We start from the raw sequence: 21,665 nt of genomic DNA, 5'->3' as shown, positions 1-21,665 counted from the left end.
CACATACTTATTCCATTATTCCTGGTAAATTATATAAATTACTGGCAACATTTCTCTTTGCAAGTAGTTATTATTGATGTTCATAATTCTTAAACATATGTTAAATAATTAAAATACCATTAACGCTATAAGAATGATATTACTAGAAAATAAAAATTTACATTCATTCTTGGCGCTAGACTCGTTGAAGTACGTAAAAGCCTTATTGAATAAACAACAGTTTTTAGTCAAAGAATAAAACGCGCTGAGAGCTCGGACTAAAATGTATATGATCCATTTACATTAGAAACATTTAAAGATATATACAAATGAACGTTTCCGTAATACCATGAAGTGTATTTTTTTTACTAAGTGGAATATCTTGCAATAAAAACTTATTAATAAAAACTCTTTAGAGGATTATTAGGTTCTTTAACCCATTAAAAATAACTCTTATAAACATTTCTACACATTTTCCTATTGCCATAAGATGACTGCGATTCATGCATTTTATTCAAAAATAATTTATTTATAAGCTTATATCCATTTATTTCTATAAGAAAAATTTCACTTAAATAAGTAATTACCTACATAAAAATAAAAATTCGGATGTATTTCATTTGGACTCCGTCTTAAACATTACTATTTTTTTAAACTAAAACGGTATCAAATACCTGTTGCAAATAAATTTAGGTATATTATGTAAATGGTTGATTTTATTGTTAAGTTATTATGTTTATTAAAAGGCGAATTCTATAAATTTCCCAATTATGGGCTAAGGAATCCACTGCCTTTAAAAGTAAGTTAGGACCTCATTCTTTCAAGTTATCTCAGTGCTTGTGAACACATGTGACAGAATTTTATTGAAATTATTGACGAACATATGCAGGTTATCTCACAATGCTTTCCTTTACCGCTATATGTATTGTAAGTTATCTGATTAATTAAATTTCATATAACAAAAGATAGTTAAAAATTAAGCTGGTGACACTGTGAAGAGCATCTAATTACATATATGTATACATATATATATATATACTAAAACGTTTGTCGAAACTCGCCGCATATAATTTTCATAAATGTAAATTGTATGTTGTATTGGTAGTTTTTTCGGTTATGTACTACAAGAAATTGTAGTCCCATTTATCTGTACATATATTAAAATTAGAGTGTCTGTTTGTAATTTTAAAGTAATCGCGTTTTACGAAATGCATATGTTAATGTATATACACGTTACATATACCAATATAAAATTTATTTTCAATGTTTCTCTGTCTCTGTGTCTGTTTGTTCCGGCTAATTTCTGGAATGGCTTGACCGATTTTGATTGGTTTTTCACTGGCAGATTGCTGATATAATAAGGAGTGACTTGGGGTACAACAATAAATTTCTCTCAGCTAGTTTATATATATATTATCAAGAGAGAGAGAAATTTAGAAGTCATGTATAAATGATGACAAAGTGTTAATTAGAGAACGACGTGAGAGGAACATGGCCGCCGTTCGCTGTTCGACGAACTACGATACGGCACGTACGAAATGATGTGAACATCTCCGTGATCTGCAAATTCATTTAAAACAGAACGAGAATACAATCCAGTGTTATAGGATTATTAATACAGTAACTAGTTTTAGTTCATATTTGTATACATTTTAGCATTTAATGTTATTAGTTCTTATGTTAAAATCTACTTAATAACGTTATATTTTCACATATAAATAAATAAATATTGTGGTTTTATAGATGTCTGGAATATTATATATTGGAAATTACATATTTTGGAAATATTTCATTTATTTGTAAGACGCGTAACAGTTTATTTTAGTATAAAATGTGGTGATTTATAAAGAAAATCGTTTTTTTATAAGTAGGTTATATGTGACTTTTCTATTTTCAAATTTGTTTCGATAAAACTCTACAAATAAAAGTTTCATTAAATCAAAAAGGCAGCATAAATGAATAAAATAATGTATTACATAAAAGGTAACCTTTCATTTTAAAAATAAGTATTCGTGACCTCCTGTTTTCCTCACGATCAATATATTTCAAAACATTATAAAAATATTTTTTGTGGTTGTACTTAGTAATTATTTATTTACTCGACTAAAATTGCGGTAAAGAAATATTTATTTGTCTTAACATTTGAGACTTACAGGCATAGCGGTAACGTAGCTTTTGATTTGTTTTATTACATTAGTTATCGGCTCATTTTTTGTTGCTGTAATAACGGTATAATTGTCTGAGTAACAAAGAATAAATAAAAACGTTAAGCATTATAGTTTAATTTATGATTCTTAGTAGGTAAGTACAATTCGTCGAAATTTCAGGAGTGAAATTTCGACGGTGACACCACTGAAATATACATTTTAAATTTAATTAAATCTAGTTTTTTAGGCAGAGCCATATAATATAATTAAATTTTAATATTGTGCTGCATTAAACATCAATTTTATAACTATAAAAGATTTTTATTACACAATCAAATTTTATGAAATGAAGACTAGCCGCACCTCGGTTCATAATTAAAATCAGTAAAATAATTTATGTAGAAGCATTACACTGATATATTAATAATAATAGTAGTAAGATCTACCACCGTTCAGAAAATAAAACATCCAAATTTTTGAAAAACTGACGAAAACTCAAAAGAAACTTAGAATATACGAATATATGTATGGGTAATATTTGGATAAAAATAAAGCTTAAAAAGAGGTATCTGGAAATCAGTGCCACTTAAGATTTATTTATTTATGTAAGAACTTATCGAGAATTTAAAACCCATTTGTTTACGTTATGTAAATGTGTATTCTCAAATAAAAATTGAACGAGGAAACATGAAAAAATCAATCTAATACAACGCTCCCCCGTTTCAGTCGCGGGATCTGTCAACAAATTTGCGTACATATTATTGCCGAGCCGGCGTCATGAATGTAAAGGGTGGTACTATTAAGGAAACTTAAGGTTTTCATTCATGGGGTTAAGACGTTCAATGGATGGGGTCGCTCAGGGATCGTAATTGCAGTAAAAGCATTTCTTAGACGCAGAAATACAGGGGTTGCTAGCGAGCCATTAGTGACAATTATTTAGTTTTCATATTTATATATTCTTACATGGTTTGATAGGGTTAAAAGATCTATATACTCGTTTTTAATAAATAAATATCAAAATATACATTCAAGTAGGCTTGTTACAGTATCTGTTAAGAAGAACCGGTAAGACACTCAATAATTTTCTTTTATACTAATTTACATGTTTTTTATTTGCGTTCATATATTTTGGAACTGTATTCCTTGAGTAAAGTAAGACAGATATTTATAAATATTGGATAAATAATAAAATTAAAAAAAAAAAATCTAAACATTATATAATCTGTATATCTGAAAAGATTGTTAACTGTCGAAATACATATAGTGAACAGTGATACAATACAGTAAAACATATTAAATTTTGATAGTTATCTTTCGGTTAGGTTACGTTAGAAAAAAAATCGCCTATATTTTTGTGCCTTAAAACAAATAAAGGCAATACCTACACACATCACTTCACTAATTAATAGCCTGTAAGAGTAGCAATAAAATATATAAAATTTTTGGATGCATTTAAATTAATTAATATCAAAATATGAGTAAATTGATTGGTATTTAATTAGATTGCTTAATAATTATGGTTTGGGCTGTATAGGCAGCTACGTATGCATGGTATAGTTTTATGAGGCTCGTTAGAAAACAATGGTAATTACACATTTTTTTAATACAAAACCCTTTTTTAATTATACTGCATTTATCTCCATGGAGATGGGAGTATGGGAGGTATACTGAGAATGCGTTAGAGACTAGTGTTTTTTGTTTAGTATATTTTAGATACTATATCTATACATCTACGCGCGAGGTCTGTAACGTCGAGGGGCTTGGGGTTGACTAATTAGAACAAAAAACGCGGGAAAACACAAGTACGCTTGACAGTGAGGCAGAGACAAAGCGCACGTACCACAAAAAAGATTACATATCACGTTGCACTGCAAATACTGTAACGTACTTTATTTCCATTGTTTAAGGTTCATTTTTATTCAGAACAAAAACATTGGCTTGAAAATTTATTTTTTTAATTGACAATCTATAAAGTCGTATGCACGAGTGCGATTTAAGCGAATTTGGATTTAAGCACGGAGCTATAAAATACAAATTAGTTTGGAGGGAAATGTTATGAGGATGTTTCGGTATTGTCTCTAGTTGCGTACAGAAGCGCCATCGCGTCGATTGTCTCTGGCACGTTCGGGCAAAGAGGCCACAATCGATAGAGCACGGGCGTGCGTTGTAATGAATTTATTAAGCATCTACTCCGTTCGCACGGGTTTGCTTGGCTTTTTTACAAGGTTGTCATATTTTTTTGCAGATTATCTCTTTTTTACCTATTATGGTTGTGTCTACATTTTTTAATCAGCCCATAAAGCCAAAGGTCTAATTAATATATTTTATTAGTAAGTTTATGTCTAAATATTTTAACGCATGTAACCTCTTGAACAAATAGACTTATTTCGGTGATTATTTTCGTACATGTTTCTTATTAGTTTAGACCAAGTAGGTGGTGCTGCGTTCGGGCAGTAAATAAAATTTTTATTTAGCCCAGATTAAGTAGTTAGTATATACAGGCAGATAATTCTGAGTATTCCCGTAGGTGATAGCGGTGACTATTTTTAACCCCCATATGTAAAATGCAAAAGTGAACCATTTTTGATTTATCACGTGTTTATTAGCCTTTTTGAAAATGAATCAAATACTCAACTTCAAAAATGCATTTCATAAAGTTTAAAATAGACTGAGAAAATGACAACAAAAGAAGCTGATGGATATTCGTATAAATGGAAATACGTTGAATAAGCAATAAATATGTATACAGCTCCGTCTTAAGCACAATGAGCACCGGATGCAAGCGTTCCAAAGCTTTCGCGTCCCAAAAGTCTTAAAAATCTTAGGAGAAATTCCGGGGCGTCCAACCAACGGTCCCAGGTCCATAAGTTGACCATCATCAAAAATGAGTCCGAATGAGAATGAGATGATATGTTACAGTCCATGCACCCAAAATTAAAAGTGCCTATATTATTAATAATAATTGTAAAATTTGTTCTTTAGGTACCTTACATATAGTACCTAACTAAAAAAAAGTAGTAAAGTAACAGCTTGTAAATTACCCTCTGCTGGGCTAAGGCCTCCTCTTCTAGTAATGAGAGGGTTTGGAACATCTTCCACCACGCTGTTCCAACACGGGTTGGCGGAATGCACATGTGGCAGAATTTCGATGAAATTAGACACATGCAGGTTTCCTCACGATGTTTTCCTTCACCGCCGAGCATGAGATGAATTATAAACACAAATTAAGCAGGTATATATAGTGGTGCTTGTCAGAGATGCACGCGTTCTAACCACTGGGCCATCTCAGCGCAGCTATAGTGAGTATGGTGTGCCAGAATTGGTTTGGTATTCAATGTTTTGTAATGTAAGTATGTATTATAGGTAACTCAATCAGCTCGTGGTGAGGGCTGATGTAACTATTGTTATCATGAAAAAAATACGAAATATACAAGAACTACTGATTTATTTTATCTATTACACGGACATTGTACACCATTGGTAATATTAATTTACAAAAAACAGACCACCACCGTGTTCGAGTGGTATGTAGACCGGTTTTCATGGGTACGCCACTACGAGGTCCCGGGTTCGATACCCGGCCGAGTTAATGTAGATTATTATTGGTTTTCTATGTTGTCTTGAGTCTGGGTGCATGTGGTACCGTCCTTACTTCTGATTTTCCATAACACAAGTGATTTAGCTACTTCCATTGGGATCAGAGTAATGTATGTGATGTCGTCTCATATTTATTTAATTCCGAATTTATATTTGTTACAGCTTACAAGTTGATTATATATTTCAGAAAGTGTAAGTTATATTAATGTAATATTTGTATTATTTTATATAGTAAACAAGTAGTAATATTGAATCAACTATATAAAAATCTAGTAAATATCTATCAAATAAATAAACCGAGTTTATAAAAGTGTATACTTTTTCAGAATTTTCCAATTTTCAGTATATAGAGAGCATCCAGTATCTTGCAAAATGAAATAATATTGTATACTTAATATACATTCACTGCTGGTCAAAATGAAATTTTTCATATACGTTCTCAGATTTACAGGAAACTACCTAATACCAAACACGGGCGGAAAATAGTTCTTTTTAAAGGACAATAAACCTCGTCTCTTTAAGAGAATAGTGTGGCATATTACTTTAAATAGGATTAGATACTGTCCAAATAATCAACGACTACAATATGATTTAATGTATACTAATATTATAAATTCAAAAGTTAATCTGTCTTTTGCAGGAAAACACCTACAACACCAACACCAACAGCCTGTAAATTCCCACTGCTGGGCTAAAGGCCTCCTCTCCCTTTAAGGAGAAGGTTTGGAACATATTCCACCACGCTGTTCCAATGCGGGTTGGTAGAATACACATGTGGCAGAATTCCTATGAAATTTGTCACGTGCAGGTTTCCTCACGATGTTTTCCTTCACCGCTGAGCACAAGATGAATTATGAAGACAAATTAAGCACATGAATCAGCGGTGCTTGCCTGGGTTTGAACCCACAATCATCGGTTAAGATGCACGCGTTCTAACCACTGGGCCATCTCTGCTCAGCTGCAGGAAAACCATAGACGCGAATTTGATGAAATTTGATATGAAGCTTGATAAAAAACAACGCGAGCGAATTCATGGCGACAACTATTATTATACAATAATTATTATACAAATTAATAAAAACTTTGACTTCATTTCATGACTTGTAAATTTTTCTATCAAATATGACGTAACGCTTCTTAGTTGAATAAAAAAAACCTTCGTCTATTAGTTAAAAAAAAACAATAATCGTAGATTAAAAAAAAATTGCGTATTTAAAACAATATTCGATTGGTAAAGTTTTACGAGGGTATTGTTGGTAAGCGCCAAGTCACGGTGGCTCTCTGCGGCCGAGATGACGAGGGATGTCTCATTAACACTCATGTGCGTCTGTCAGTCACGGGGTCACTACTTCGACCACCAGCGGTAATGTTGACGACCGTGGTTCCGTACATTTATGATGTTTTCTTCATAAAGTTTTATGTTTTTGTAAGTAATAATGTATTATATTATCGTACGATAGAATTGGCAAAATCAAAATAAACTTTATTTAAGTAGGCTTTTACAAGCATTTTAGAATCGTCATTTAACAACTATATTTAGCGAAGCTACCGGAAGAATCTACTTTCCAAACCGGTGTTCGGAAAGTAGATTCAAGATTCAGGCAAGAAACTCAGTAGCTACTCTTTCTTAACATTTGGTGACGATAAAACAATAATTGTGAATAAATTTACGAGTTCAATCTTAATAAATTTAATTTAATTGATTAACTACGCGAGTTTCTTAAGGTGAAGTAGTAGTATAGAATATTTGAAATATTGAGGATTAAATACGCTTCACAAATAAAATAAATTTAATTTTTAATAAAGAAATAGTTTGAACAAAAATTGCTCTATAGAAAGTTATTAGTAACCAAATCATAGATACAAATTTAAGTATCAAATAAGTTTGGTTAAGATCTGATATATAAGGTCTGCTATCCATGGTATTATGTCATACATGATTTAATCTAGTAAATTCAGTGAAACAAAGACAGCAACAGCCTCCGATCGCTGAGGATCTCTATATCTTAACACAAATGTTAAACCGCCGAGTCACCACTTGAACGAAATGACTTTTATTCCAGCCCATCCATTCAGGCTCGTATTATTTTGACATCTCGCCGGACGCCGTGACAGGTGGCACTGTTTAATGATTGTGAGACGAAACAATTTCAAATTATTTGCTTTGATATAACTCGTGTTTGAGCAAAACGGTTTGGGGACTACGCTTTAGTGAGGTTCAGTGTAGCTGGCTGAATATTGTATTGTATTATTGATTTTATGTCTTTATGCGTAAACATTAAAAATAAAAATAATACCTGTATGTCGAGAACAAGGCCTCTTAGTAGATAACTGTAGGTAAGCACTAGTAGAGCAAAGTACACAAAAAATACAAACTACTAGTATATACATACTCGGTCAAACCATTTTGTAGGAAAAGAGAAAACACCTCGTCCAGTAAGTGAGACAATATTCCCTCATTATTGTATCACCAAATAGTAGTATTTAATACTTCATATCTTCCTTGCATCTGTCTTACACTAAGATCCAATTATATGAAAGGAAACCTAGGATTAAACCTGTGTCAGAAGATCTGAAGGCAACTAGTTAGGTCACAAGCCAAGGTGTTATCAAAGGCACAAGAGATCTTTGCAGCTAGGAAGTCAAGTGACTGTAGCATTGAAATTTACGGAATGTCTAATGCCTCTTGCAATGGTTGTCTACAAAGAGCGGACTACGTCTACTTACAATCATTGGTTGCCTATCGGTTTGGGTAGGTATCGATTGGTCTTTAAAATAATAACAATCAACTTTCATTGGCTTAAATGCAAGGTACCATCGCGGTATTGGCGACTTTATACTATTTACAAATATCGAAATTGAATTAAAGAATATATTTGAATTTGGAAACTAAAAGACAACTGCAATTTTAATTTAAAAAAAGTACCTAACCAACATCACTCGGAATGATCTAAAGATTAGACGAAGGAAGTTTTCAAAGGTCCATTCCTTCATTTATAAGCCCGTTATTAGTATATAACTGTATATATGGTATATGACTTGTACGCCACAAAGTAAACACAGTACTCATGTAAAGTAAAGTAAAGTAACAGCCTGTAAATTTCCCACTGCTGGGCTAATGGCCTCCTCTCTCATTAAGGAGAGGGCTTGGAACATATTCCACCACGCTGTTCCAATGCGGGTTGGTGGAATGCACATGTGCCAGAATTTCAATGAAACTAGACACATGCAGGTTTCCTCACGATGTTTTCCTTCACCACAGAGCACGAGATGAATTATAAACACAAATTAAGCACTTATATATAGTGGTGCTTGCCTGGGTTTGAACCCGAAATCATCGGTTAAGATGCACGAGTTCTAACCACTGGGCCATCTCGGCTGGTACTCATGGTTTGGGTTTAATCGTAATCGGATCAAAATTCAGAGTCGCTCTCGACGCGCTGAGCTTTATTTCATACGAGTGCGAGTCGATACGATAAATTATTTGCAGTTCCCTCGTATGCATCTGGCGATTCGGCTTTTTATTGTATTTCGCATTACATTTTGACCCCTTTCAAGCGATATAAAACAATTATGTATAAAACGTTAAAGCATTAGATCTTCACTCAAAGAAATGGCGCGAAGCTTTGACGGCCGATTGTTGCCATGTCGCTAATGGCGCATTTCGCGAAACAATGGAGCCTCCTTCAGACACAAAGGACGTATCGTTTGATGTGAATTGTTGTCGCGATTTTGAAAATTCCACGACGTATGCTCGCACAAAGACCCTAATGCCTTTGATTTTAAATAATGTAACATGTATATGGCAATATTTAACTGAACACCCAAGTTTTTTAAATGAAACCTTCCTCGATGTTACGTGTATGGCCTTAATATATTTCATTTAAAAAGATAGATATGTATGAGTCTGTTTGTGTATGTGTGTTACTTTCCTTGAAAATAGAAATATTGCAGTCTGACGGAAAAGATGTTTTCCCTGTAAAAGCAAAGTAAATTGTCTTCCAAGGGCTACCCATTCATGACAAATGCGCCACTAACCTAGATGAGATGTTATGTTCCTTGTACCTAATAGTTGCACTGACTCAATAACTCTTTAAACCGGAACCGGAACTAAGTATTGCTGAAAAGATAAAGGCACTAAGTAGGTACACGTAGTTGTAAATTAATATGACGTTTGGCGAATGTAATTAGATACGTAGGTTTGTTTTTTATAGTAAGACTTACAAATAATTTAAGATTTTGGGTGTAGTTAGAATCCCAGAATCATTCTGAGTGGATATAAATTTATATTTTTTTTCATTCAAATTACCTGTTTTTTTTTTAATTAGTATTTCCTTAAATGTTGCAATAATAAAAATAACGTATAAGTTATAAATAAGGTGTGTGTGTGTGTTATAAGCTTAAATAAATAAATTAAATGACATCAGCCACAGATAAAAAACTCGCCAAGAGTGCATCTATTCATCCTTATTACAAAAAATGGCATGATGTTGCGACCTCTATATAAAAGATACTTATTATTACATTTTATAGTTATAAAATACAGTGCGTATTTTTTTAAGGATACTGCCTACTCTGATATTTAATTTCGACTCAATGATATACTAGACTTAACTCAGAATTAGATAGAGAAGAATGTCGTTTATAATTGAGCTTTTTATTTACGATGTTTTCTGCTGAACTGAAAACAGACCAACATTCTGTAAAAACCAACATTTGTAGCAAATATGTATATTATGATAAAAAGGACGTGTATTCAATTTTATTTTTTACGACTGTATAATCATTAACTGGTTTTGAAAATTATTTTTAAATAAACATTATTTATCCAGTTTGTCTTAATGCTATCATAGTCCATTAAATAACATATTTTTTAGGAAATAAAAAGCCTCTAGTTTTGTTTTTAATAATGCTATAACATGTCGTCAGGGTCACGTTCAATCCGTTCTATACTTTATATTATAATAGAAAATGCACAATGAGTTCACATAGAAAATTTGACGGCGTTCAATGGTCGGTTCGACACTCGAGTCGAGGGCCGGGGGAGATTACGAAACAATGGATTTTTCCAAAATACATAATAATGCCGCGTCAAATGGCGGTTTTGTGAGCTTAGAGGTCCGTAAAATTATTTGTTACATACAATGTTAACTTCGAAATATGTTTAGAAGTTTCATTGCGACAACAATTAGCTAGAATATCTTTTATATTACATAATCATACTTATAACATTAGCATTTCTAAGTACATCTTTTACGTAGACTGTGTAGGGTTAATATGTTCATAACGGATATATTTTTAACTATTTACATTTACTATTTTTAACAGAGATAAATCAATAATTCTTTGTAACGGATTAGAAGGTATTAGTTATTTAGAATACTGTTTATTTATTAGTCTCTAAGTGTGATTAGTTTTAAGGCATTGAAGAACCTAATAATCCAATCCCTACATAAAGTGACGAGCCTTAATGTTCAGGACAACAAAAAACCTTAATTATAATAGTCACGGAACCCTCATAAATTTGCCTCAGTAATTGCGCCACATGGGTGGATTTTCGAGATATTTTTGGGCCGCGCTCGAGTGGGGCTTGGCCGGTGTGCTCGCGCGAATTATTAAAAAGTATAAAAAAAATATGGCGCTCGAGAAGGCGGCCAGCCATGAATATAACGTCGAAGCTTAGTCACGGATAGTTTGATATGTATATTAATTATGTAATTGTATTTATTGCTCAAAACCTGTCGGGATTAGTGTTCGTGCATTCATTCACGATTACACAATGTGCCAATGCGTTAGAATTATAGATACCCACTATTTAGGCTAAATCTAACGCATCAACATCAACAGCCTGTAAATTTCCCACTGCTGGGCTAAGGCCTCCTCTCCCTTTAAGGAGTAGGTTTGCAACATATTCCAACATGCTGTTCCAATGAGGGTTGGTGGAATACACATGTGGCAGAATTTCTATGAAATTAGATACATGCAGATTTCCTCACGACTTTTTCCTTCACTGCCGAACTCGAGATGAATTTTAAAGACAAATTAAGCACATGAATATTTAGTTGCCTGAATTTGAACCCGCAATCATTGGTTAAGATGCACGTGTTCTAACCACTGGGCCATCTCGGCTATATTGTATTAATCTAACGCATGAATTACATATATTCTATCTATTTCCAAACAATATTCTCGCTGTAATTTACTTCTTAGATGATGAGATCGAAAGTAATCGCGAAGTAAAATTAAGTTCAAATTAATTGCAAGTTGTAATCTGCGGAGAAAGTATCGCAAAAAAAACCTTCAAGTTTTAAATAAAGTTTAGATCTACAGCATCGCTATAGCGACTAAGAAGTAATTGTTGCGTGGTATTAGGTATACCTTGTGTAAATCTTGTTTCACTCATTGTGTTATTTGTAGATAACAGTCCTGAATTGCCTCCATCGAGCAGTTATGGATCCGAAAAAACAATAATAATTGCTTCATATGCAGATAGACTGCATCTAAGTGGACTTATTAGCATAAAGATCTAGAATACCTATGATATTCATTATGTGTTCGAAAAAATTGGCCTTTTTAATGTTGGCAGAGTTTTTGGAAGGAAAATTAAAAATGGATTGCTATAAGTATGATGTGATGTTGTCCAATATTTATCTATTGTAAGTAGTCAAGAAGAATATCTTGTATTATAAGCATGTAACGAAATATTACTCAAGAAATATTTATAGTTGACAATATAGCAGAGCTATATAAACACGTGGAATACCTAAGTCTAAGATTTATTTATCTTTATTTTCGATGGCTATAGATAATCGAGTCTGAAAGACACTATAGATTCTTTGCAATCGGAATGTACTGCATGACTGCCTTGTCTCGTAACTAGCTAAGTCGACTGCAAAATTGCAGGTTTGAACCTCGTGATCGTCCATTGAAACGAAATTTAACTAGACAAACTTTTTTTGGCATATGACCATTGGGCCAGCTCATGTTAAGAGGTTACCATTACCCGTAGACAATATTGATCTAAGAGATTACTTACACCAACAATGCACTATTAACCTTGTGAAATAAGATGTTTTGTCTCTTGGACCTATCGTTACACTGGCTTATTCAACCACTCCTCTACTCAAGGAGAATATCTGATGATTGGATGGTACCTACCCAAGCGGGCTTACATGAAGTCCTACCACCAAGAAGTTTGGGCTTTAGCGGTGTAAACACTCCCGTGCATCATAAGGCACGTCAAGCCGTTAATCCTGGCTGAATTAAGACGTGACGATGATCGGATTTTCGTTTTATAAGACCATTAGTGAAAAAGGAGAACATAGAGTACACTTCTATGAATTCAAATAACTATATTTATTGTTCAAGCAAAAAGAGACGATATGGCTCAGTAGTTATAACTCTTGCAAGTTAAACGACGTTAACGACTTCAAACCTAGACAAAAATTAATTTTTAGTTGTGTGTTATTCTTGCTCGATGATGGAATAAACCTATTAGTGACTAATTTCAATGTAATTTTGCCATATGTGTATGCACAAACCCACATAGGAGCGCTGCGGTGGAGTACGTTCCAAGCTTTCAGGGAGAGAAGCCCATAGCCCCGTAGTGGGAAATTGACAGGTGGTTATTACTATTTAATATCATACAGTACGACACAAATTAGATGTAGCATCGGAAAATGCAATGGAATGAAAATAAAACCGATTACTGCCGATTTACACGACCAATAGAAATAGCTCCCTATCGCGCCATTCGACGCTATTCGTCGCTATAGATTGACGCGTCAAAAAGCAAGTGTATGTAAATCGACGCGTCAAATTGACGAATATATTAGGTCATATGATATTACAAGTTATTACGTTTGTGTAAAGATCATATTCGCATGAGAAATAAATATTGATAATTTGGGATAGCGAACTCAATTCGGATGTGATCGGTTTTACGAACTTTGCCGATGCTACATCTAAGTTGTGTCGTACTATACTTACTTATTGATTGTCAAATATAAATCTGGTCGAGATTCTGATACTCGGAAGAGAAAATTCAATAACCTGAATATATCGTGAAAAACAAACCTCGTATTTTAAGCTACAAACAAAAACTAAGAGGCTCAATACCGCTTCTTTTAAAATTAACTAAAAAGAAAAGTGGCCTCACCGTAACAACTCATAAAGCCTAATAATGAACACTCAAATAACCATATCAACAGCTATAACAACACTACAAAAATTTTAAAATAATATCATTAATCAACATACAACATCCAACAATGCAAAAACTATTTAAAAAAACCGGTAGCGGTGAACAGAAACGCATCCAATGAATTAAATCACCCTACGATAGAATCTAACCAACCGCACGACAAAAGAATTAGTCAAAATAATACAAAAAAATAAATGTTACACAATAGCTTTTGAAATGCTGTGGGCGAAATTGTTTCTAAAGTGTAGCAACATCTGGCCAGAGGGGAGATGGAACGAATCGACACAAAACAGAAACCAATACATTACACTGTAAAATTAACTATATTCCCTAAGTATAGTGCTTAAAATTAAATACACCAAAACGGTACTTAAGCCTCTTTTCCACGCGCAGTATCGTGTTAACGCCATTACTGTCAAATTGTGAGCCAATCAGTGCGGAGAGACGCGGACCAATGATGGCGGCGCGCGCTGCGTGCTGTGAATGCCAAATTTGGGCGGAAACTGGAACAATTTGTAACTTTTTTACGGCTTAAAGTGGTAACGGAAAACTAATTTTGGGCGGCGATTATTCGCAGGCAAATGATCGGGGTGTTCGTTTGTTATTCAAGTTTAATGAATGGATCGACAGAAATTGTTCATCGTTATAATACTATTTTATTATCGACAGCCAAGTTACAAACTTTTCAACGAGAGAAATTCGAAATAAATTCGAAATGAAAGCCACTCTTAATAAATTTATCATGGAGTTAATAAAAAGTTAAGAAAGCTTGAGTGGGTTTTTACTGGGAGTTGGAATAATCGTATAAACGAAGATTCTGCGATCTAAATACAAAATATAAGTACCTACTTAGGTGAATTAGGTGATCTAATTCGAATGATTTTATTTATGTACTTTATTTTTCTTTTTTTATATTCAGTAAAAACTTTTTACGTCTGTATAGAGTATAGATGAATAATTGACATCTCACATCTACTGAATACATACTTAAAGTGCAAGAAAAACTTTAAAATAAATAAATTAATTTAATTTAAAGAAGACATTCAATACTAGTAGTCGCCCGCGGCTTCGCTTGCGTGTTTGGTGTATTGGGCATTAAAGTTGCCTATATCCTCTCTTAGAATTAATGTTTGCTTCATACCAAGTTTCATGAAATTCGATTGAGTGGTTCGTTCGTGAAAGAGCGACGAACAGATAGACAGGCAGAGCTACTTTCACATTTATATAATATTAATATAGATAATTACTTATTTATATACTGCTTACTTTCGTAAATCAAATTACGTGCAATTATCCTACTTCAGTGAGTCGAGATGGCCCAGTGGTTAGAACGCGTGCATCTTAACCGATGATTGCGGGTTCAAACCCAGGCAAGCACCGCTAATTATGTGCTTAATTTGTCTTTATAATTCATCTCGTGCTCAGCGGTGAAGGAAAACATCGTGAGGAAACATGCATGTGACAAATTTGATAGAAATTCTGCCACATGTGTATTCCACCAACCCGCATTGGAACAGCGTGGTGGAATATGTTCCAAACCTTCTCCTCAAAGGGAGAGGAGGCCTTTAGCCCAGCAGTGGGAATTTACAGGCTGTTGTTGTTATCCTACTTCACACATGATTACTTTTTAATCTCTTTCTGTAATATTCGCTTAGATTATAATTTATATATTATCTGGATACTAAACAGCGTCACACTACAATAGGTCTGATACAAACTTCAGTATCTTAGTATGGGTGACACCTACGGTTGACACTCGAATAACGTCAAGCTTCTTTACTAGTGCGACTACTATACTTTTCGACCCATTTTTTTGAGTATTAACTACTCTGGACGCGATAAATTATAAGGTATTAGATTTGTATAAAGTAGATGTCCACAAAACTTTGAACCCTTTAGAAATCTGAATGCCATTAAGGAAAGATTATCCACACCTCCATTAAGTAAAGTATCCCCATGGTCTGATAAAAGTCTAAATTAACTGAAATGTGTACAAATTAGTTAACAACTATTAATGTCCATTTTTATAGCTAACCAGCCCTACATTCTGAAAAAGGAACCTTAACATGATAAAATAACAATTTTCATGAATTATGTAAAAAGCACAAGTAAAGTTACAAGCTGTCAACAATATTCCACAGTTCACTGCGGATATGTATGTTTATCTGTCTATTGGTATGTTGCTATGGTAGTTATCTTTCATTCATCCTTTTTTGTCATTGGAAAAACGCATTACGCGCTTCTCCCAAGGGTTGGAAAGTGGGGGGATGTGTGGGACTCTCCGGAGCACTGGACGCCGAATGCACCCAAGTACGCGGGTTTACCCACTAAAAACCAGCGGTACCCTCTCCGTCTTTCGGCGGACGCCACGAGATCGCTTACGCATGCTACCGTGATCATTCATTCATCCAGTCACAACATACAATTTCCCTAAAGTGTTTTCCATCAGCACGAAAAAGATAGACTGGTTTTCCCGCAATACTCAAATAAAATTGTTGCGCACAATAATAACAAAATAGAGAGAAGAACACAATGTATTTTTTTTTTGTGAAAAACAGAATTAACCCAACTTGAAAATATCTCACCAAAGTACGAAAACTAATCTAATTAATACGTCCTAACTATACGTAAAACTACTTTGCACTAAAAATAATTTTAATTCACATCACACAATCATTTTAATTCATGACAAACGTCAAATTATTAAAAAAAAAATCATTTAAAGCATTAATGCGTAATCATATTGACAGCGAACAATTGACAAAGTCAAGAAATAATTTCTCAAGGCGCGTCACTATTTTCCCATCGACTCGTAAATTGCTCATTCACACTCCGCCGACTCCACTCACTGGCGATGGACACTCAAGAACTATAAAGAAGTCAAATTCATCTGTCAAACGGAATTTAAATTTGAGCGGGAACTCACACCGCGACGACGCCGCGGGACGCCTTTGCGCTCGCGAGGGCCCAGCGTGCGGCGGCGACACGCTGACTCGCCGCCTTTCCGCGCTCATTATGACAAACTATAGCAAATCACAATACTGCTGATATTAGCACGCTGAAGTGCACATTCTAGATCTCGTTTATGGGAAGTGAACAGGGCCGCGGTTCGCGACATTCATGACTTTTCACGCTTGAAATGTATCGTGTGAGAATTTGTGGAAATTTCGGCGAAACGATTTGCGAATTGTTTACAATGGTCTTGAACCTTATCGTGTTCGTAAAATAATATAATATTCTTTATTCTCTATGCAGGTATCACACGATAGTCGATTATTATATTTCAATCGTGTAAAAGTAAACAATCCATTTTTTTTATAATGTTAAACATAACTGAAGCAATGTTTTTAAATGAAATACAATTTGATAAGTGATTTATGTAGAAAATAAGTGTTATTAATTTATCTGTTACAATTCGTCCTATATCTATACTACATAATATGAAAAATCGCATTATAAATTCAACTTTTTAATAAAAATAAACATGTAAAAAAAATAAGTCCCCCTGAGCTTCTTTCAAAAGTTCTTTCCGGGTCTGAGGTATTTTTTCCGAACTTTTTTTTTATGTTATAGGTTGGCGGACGAGCATATGGGCCACCTGATGGAAAGTGGTCACCATCACCCATAGACAATGACACTGTAAGATATATTACCTTACATCGCCAATGTGCTACCAAACCTTGGGAACTAAGATGTTATGTCCTTTGTGCTTTTAGTTACACTGGCTCACTCACCCTTCAAACCGGAACACAACAATACCGAGTACTGTTATTTGGCGGTAGAATAACTGATGAGTGGGTGGTACCTACCCAGACGGGCTTGCACAAAACCCTACCACCAAGTAAACTGCCGGCAGATTAAATATTGACTTTTGAAGTTTAATTTTTTTTAATTCAAAAAACTTAGAATTATATTAATACGTTCTATTACACATGTTTAGTACTTTTTATTTTGATGTGTAATAAATAATATCTTGGCAGTAACCTGCCATCATAAAAAAATGTCCTCGATTGCAAACGCATTTTTCATTCAGGTCTCTGCTATAATATAACCTCGTCACACCTAGAACAATTTTAGGTTCCAAAATCTGCACGAGCAGAATTTGTTATATCAAAAATATTATTATATTATAATTTTAGAATAACATTTATAGATTTTGTTTTTTATAAGACGAAACTAATATATACAATGAACCGAGATAAACTCCAACTCAAATAACTTTATTCAATATAGAAGCATTACACTTTCTTATTGATGGTCAATTGAAACACTACCGCCGGTTCGGAAAAGAAAATACCATGACCTGAGAAGAACCGGCGAAAGAAACTCAGCGGGTTTTTTTTTGTTTGTCTCATATATTATATTAACAATTTAATATGAGATGAAATAGCCAGGAGGCGATCGTTTCATTCCCAAGGTGTGATATCGATCATAAACTTATTAATTGTATAATAAGTAACCTTTTGCACACAAGCGTTCCTTAATATATTTTTTTAATTTGGCAACAGAGGCATTTTGAACGCTTTCTGGGATCCTGTTGTAAAACCGTATACATTGCCCCACAACGGAGTTACTGACTCTATGTAGTCGAGTAACAGGAGTAACAAGTTTGTGTTTGTTTCTTGTACCAATGCTATGAATATCACATTTTCTCATGAAATCATTAATATTTTTTTGTATATACATAACATTGCAGATAGCCTAATGGTTAATGCATTTGCGTGTGTATTAACCAACAGTCATTGCAGTAGCATGGTGGTATGCTTCAATATCTCTCCACAAAAGGCCTTTGTCCAGCAGTGACACCTAATTATTACTTCTACTTTACTTAAACATAGTATGTGGTTAAACATTGAGATATATTCTATGTACTTTAGTACGTTTTTAAGTAGGCTTTTACAAGCACTTTTCAATCTTCATTTAACAACTAAGTATATTAAGTGAAGTATGAGCTACGAGCAACCGGTAACAGTTATTGTATGAAAATACAAAAAAATAATTTAATTATTAACATGTCACAAATTATTCCAATTACAAAAAGGACAAAAGCCAAATATTTGTCATCGAATTGACACAATATTCATTATCCATTCATTATGGATGTGCGAAAAACTGGCGTTTAAACGTCGACGAATCTGTTAGCGACACTTGGGAAGTAAAATTAAAGTGGATGTAAGTAGTTAAGTAGAATAATGTTGTAATATAAATATATATGTGACATACATCACATTTTCAAAATCTTTTAGAGGACATAGCTGGTCTATTAGTAAATTGAATGTAATTTATTCGTTTTAAGAAAAAAAAAGTCATCTGACACGTCTGTTAAAGAGTGTAAATGAAAAAAAAAAAGAATAGATCCTCTGGTTGATGATGCGTTGATGCTATAACAAAAGAAGAACAACAATTTTTATATTACTTATAATTACAATGTCTAATCGTGAAGATGACCACCATAAAATAAACTATCCACTAACGGCCAAAAATAAATAAAAATATCTAAGTAACATTTTAATTACAACACAATTTTGGGTAAGTACTTTATTACATGTTATTGAATGCCAGTTATGAAATAAACTACAAAATGTGGTTAACATTAACGTTCAATTTCATTCATTCATTCAAAACAAAATCAGTAGCAAACTTCCGAGGAATTAATAACGGCTCATTAAAACGCTTACCTGGACAAAAAAATCTTAAAAATCCCCGTTAAGTTGGAACCTCATTCATTTCTCGAGTGGCTTCCAGCCAGTATACGGCCCCTAATTTCCTTTCATCTCCACAATTTCGAACCTTCGATTGTGGTGCAGAAAAAAAGAAATTAAAAAACTATTGATCGAACACAAAACATACCACTTCAGGCGCGCTTTGTCCGCCATATTGAAAATTGCTTTCACCGGCCGTTACATGTGTTTAATTCAAATTATATTGACTTATGTACAAGAGCGATATTAAACATTGATAATATATAACCATTCAACTAATATTTACTTCTCGAATTCTTATATACATGAGAAATTATTGACTTACATTATTATTTTAGAACAGCGTATCTCAACTAATTTCGATACTATTTTCAAGCGGTAATCTTTAGCAATCATAAAACTAATGACCGCGCTATGAATTCCTTATAAAATTCGAATCTTAATTTATTACATTATTAAAATAAACTGTGTATTATTATTATTAAACGCTATTTCATATCTATTAAGAAGTATATTTTATCTTTAAGTTTATTTTCCTCTGTCAATAAAAATGTTATTCGTAGTATTATTATTTAGAATTCAATAATAAGATTATGACTTTGATGATTATGGTTGTCTATGAGGCAGATAATGCACTAAAAGAGGTCACTGACTACACCGGGAGCACTGCTTCTGTTAAGCGGCTTTACCAGAGACGACCAAAGAGGAAACCGCGTCACGATCACCATTAGTGCAGCCCAATGTGGTCTGAAGGTAGGCAAAGGAAGTCTGCCATAACAGAAGTCAGGCATTAAGATGACGTCCCACCCAAATAAGTGTCCCGTTCCAGATTTTTATTGCGAAATACTCTACAGTCAATACTATACTGGTAAATTAGCATATTGGTAATGGTTATTTTAGTATTTGTTTTTGATTAAAAGTACAATCAGTATTAAAACTTTGCACTCATTTATGGTATAAATAAATATAAATTGTTTAAACTTCGGCGGTGAAGGATAACATCGTGAGGAAACCAGCATGTGTCTAATTTCATCGAAATTCTGCCACATGTGCATTCCTCCAATCCGCATTGGAACAGCGTGGTGTAATATGTTCCAAACCCTCTCCTTAATGGAAGCCTTATCTCAGCAGTGGGAAATATACAGGCTGTTACTTTAAGCTTTGAGTTAATAACATACGTATCAATGCTAAGCTAATTTGTACTTAAGACTTTTTTAAATACACGAGACACGTTGACTGGATTTAACTGTTGTATGATAGTTTCTATCAATGCAATTCTGTAAGAAATCACTTCGTGTTTCACTCGTGTGAAAACCGACTTTTTTATAAATAATTATGAGACAACATCACGTACATTACTCTGATCCCAGTGTAAGTAGCTAAAGCCCTTGTCGGTTATCAATCAAAATCAAATCAAAATAAACTTTATTTAAGTAAGCTTTACAAGCACTTTTGAATCGTCATTTTACAATTAAGTGAAGCTACCACCGGTTCGGAAAGTAGATTCTACCGAGGAGAACCGGCAAGAAACTCAGTAGTTACTCTTTTTTAACATTTAAAAAATACCAAGCCATGTTAATTGAATAAAATTATTTAAATTAATATATCCTGCTTGGAAGTCAACAAGTATTAAGGTTGACGGTGCCACAAACACCCAGACCCAAGACGATATAGAAAAATAATGATAATCTACATCAACTCGACCGGGATTTGAACCCGGGATCTCGGAATGGCGTACCCATGAGAACCGATGCACACACCACTCGACCACGGAGGTCATCAAAACTGATAGATATACTGTATACTATAGTGATGATATTTTAAAAACACAATGTAGTCAGAATAAGTTTATTGTTTTGTAAGAAAGCTATTTGAAAATGTTTGCTAGGAAAGGAAGGTGTTGTCATTAAAAAAAATGATATCAGTGTTCAGATTTATTTGTATGACTATAATTAAAATCAATATAAATCTTTTAAATCGGTCATTTTATTATACAAATACTTTGATAAAATTCAAACTACTTACACAAAATATTGA

This window comes from Vanessa cardui, chromosome 20, assembly GCF_905220365.1.
Source record: "Vanessa cardui chromosome 20, ilVanCard2.1, whole genome shotgun sequence".
Taxonomy (NCBI): Eukaryota; Metazoa; Arthropoda; class Insecta; order Lepidoptera; family Nymphalidae; genus Vanessa; species Vanessa cardui.
This window is presented reverse-complemented; position numbering follows the sequence as displayed.